This window comes from Geospiza fortis, unplaced genomic scaffold, assembly GCF_000277835.1.
Source record: "Geospiza fortis unplaced genomic scaffold, GeoFor_1.0 scaffold254, whole genome shotgun sequence".
NCBI lineage: Eukaryota > Metazoa > Chordata > Aves > Passeriformes > Thraupidae > Geospiza > Geospiza fortis.
In genome coordinates, this window is record NW_005054441.1 from 771,154 (window position 1) to 773,695 (window position 2,542).

At 45.5% G+C, this 2,542-nt stretch overlaps 1 protein-coding gene across 1 annotated transcript in view; it reads left to right on the top strand.

Moving 5' to 3' along the window:
- The window catches only part of MBD3 (methyl-CpG binding domain protein 3), a 12,640-nt gene extending 10,451 nt beyond the window's left edge, over positions 1-2,189 (top strand). Inside the window, exon 7 of the mRNA XM_005427304.2 lies at positions 348-2,189. The gene's annotated coding sequence lies outside the window, so the exon portion shown is untranslated. The remainder of the gene's footprint in view (positions 1-347) is intronic.
- The last annotated feature ends 353 nt before the right edge of the window (positions 2,190-2,542 follow it).

The following is a 2,542-nucleotide window of genomic DNA, read 5'->3' on the forward strand; positions in this document are numbered from 1 at the left end:
AAAGAGGATTTCAGGTGGGAGGAAGATTGATTTTGTAAAGCAATCCTTGAACCTTGAGGATTAATTATCATGTGCAATCTGCTTGGCCTTTGGGAGATCCCATCTTTTATCTGGGCTCTCTTTTCCCATTTTCCCCTATCAGCAGCAGTAGCTGTATTTGGACCGTGAATAGCTTGAATTCCTTTCTGCTACAGAGGTCTGGCAACAGGCAGGAGCCAGAACAAACTGACTGCTGCAGGTGAAAACCCAGGAGATAAAGACATGAATGTGTTAAGACACTGGGATTTCTCCTTTTAAGATACAAAAATTCTTTTTGAGTTACAAGGTCTTTGTTTTTCCTCTTTCAGGGAGTTCCATCTAAGAATTCCCGGTATAAACCCATTCAGCAGGGTCAGCACAACCATTCACAGAGCCAAGAGTGCACCATCAGTCCAACTGTACCCCAGAGCCTTTGGATGGACTTCAGGAAACGTGGCAGCTGATGGTTCATTCACTGCAGGGGAGTTCTGCAGATGGAACTTGACTAAACTCTACTCCCCTTCCTTTTTCTACAGGGGTAGGGTGATTGGAAATGCAAAAGTGGGAGGGGATAAAGAATATCACGTGTTGGGAGGGAAAATCCTGGGAACTGAATTTGCTGGCTCTTTTTTTTGGGGTTTTTGGGGTTTTTTTTGGAATTACTTTTTGTGGGTCAGTGCTGGGTGATACATTTTTAAGCTTTTCTATCAAAGTACTTTTAATGACCCACAGAAACAACTTTCTCTCTAACCCAAGGGAGGGAGATGCTGTTTCACTCCTTGGCTACTCTGCTGTGGGCTACCTGTTTGTACCTGACTGTAGGGAGGTCATTTCATGTTGTGAATGGTTCATTCCATGTGTGAATTGCTGTTTCCTCACAGGACCACATTGGTCTTGGAAGTGTTTGGAAGTGTAGTCTCAGAGCTGAGCTGCCAGTGCCTCTCCCACCTGAGCTGGGGTGAGGAGGGGAAGCTGCACTCGAGGACTTGGGCTGCCAGCTCTGGGAATTTGGGTATTTGGTTATTCCACACCACAGTTTGGATGCAGAGCTCTGTGTGTCCAGACATTTGCCTCCAAGACTCTGTTCAGAATATACCCGGCCTGAGGTATATTTTGCTTTGGTTTAAGTCCAGTCAGAAGGACTTTTTCAACTGGGGATGGAAGGATGACTCATTTCTGACTGATAATGAGGAAAACTTCCTCCTTTTTCTCTTCTGGTGCCAAGAACCTGCCCTCTGTTCCTCGGTGTGGAGGCAAGGGGATCCATTCCAACAGGTGTGGCTACACACCTGCTTTTGTGTGCAGTAATGTTCTGACCTCTTAAAAAAAAAAAAAGGTAAAAGGTTGATTTTTCTATAATTGATATCTAAAAAAGGAATTTAAAGCTTTTTATTAAGTATTGAATCTTTCTTATTTGCATGTGCAGTGAAGTGACCAGCATTTTGTGTCAACAATTGGACTGATGTGAAACCTGCCTTAATGTGTTTCTAAGTATTGGGCTTCACCATGGGTACCTTGATTGATCCCTCAGTCTCTTCCAGTACATCTTTGAGCATATTGGGGTAACTTGTGGCTAAAAATGCATTTCTCTGGGAAGGGAGACAAGGAGAGGGGAGGAAGATGAGAGTTGATAGCTTGGGGAATGTGTTGACTGGGTTGCAGAATTATTTTAGTCTTAGGGTATCCATTGCATAACTGTGCGTGGACGTCTCGGCTGAGAGAACACTACAAAGTGGTGCATTGAACACTGTGCCACCAACCAATTGTACAAGTTGTTGGTATCCCAAAACTTGGGGAAGAAAGTAGCTCCCAGAGCCTTTATTGTGTGAGAAAGATTAGCAGGGACAGCCAGGGGCCAGGGAATTGCCTTTGGGAGTAGTGCAGCTTAGTGATCCCTGAAAAATATCCCAGGCCAAAGTGATTGATCCTTTATTCACTCTTTTCTTAAAGGTCTGAAAACACAAAATTGGTTGATATTGCTCATTTGAGTACTGCAAGGAGACTGAATTGTACTTTGCTGATGCTCTGCCAGGTGCTGCTTTGGGGAGCTTTACCTGGCACTGCAGGCAGCGACCATTCTTTTCCTTTCTGAACAGTCTGTTACAGTTACTACTCTGTAAATCTGTCCTCTTGTAAGTCATGGTGTTGAATTAAATGTTTCTCACAAAGAAGAGGTTCCTCTGGTCTGCCTCAAGCCCCTGCCTGGAGTTTTGTGCTCTGCCCTTTCCTCTTCTCCTGGTGGAGATGCTCTGGGGGTTCAGCTGGGGGCTGCAGTCTGAGATTTGGATCTGGACATCTGGAGCCTGGCAGAGGGGAACGTGGAGGGAAACTTGTGGAAAGCAGTTCATTCTTACTGCAGAATCCCCTCCTGTGTCCCCACCAAGGGAGAGGCTGCCAGGGTGTCCCATCTCTTGGGCAGGTTGGTGACAGAGTCACAGAATTGTTAAGGGGGGGAAAGATCTTTTAGGTAAATCCAACCATCAGCCCAGCACCACCACATTCACCACTAAACCCTGTCCCCAAG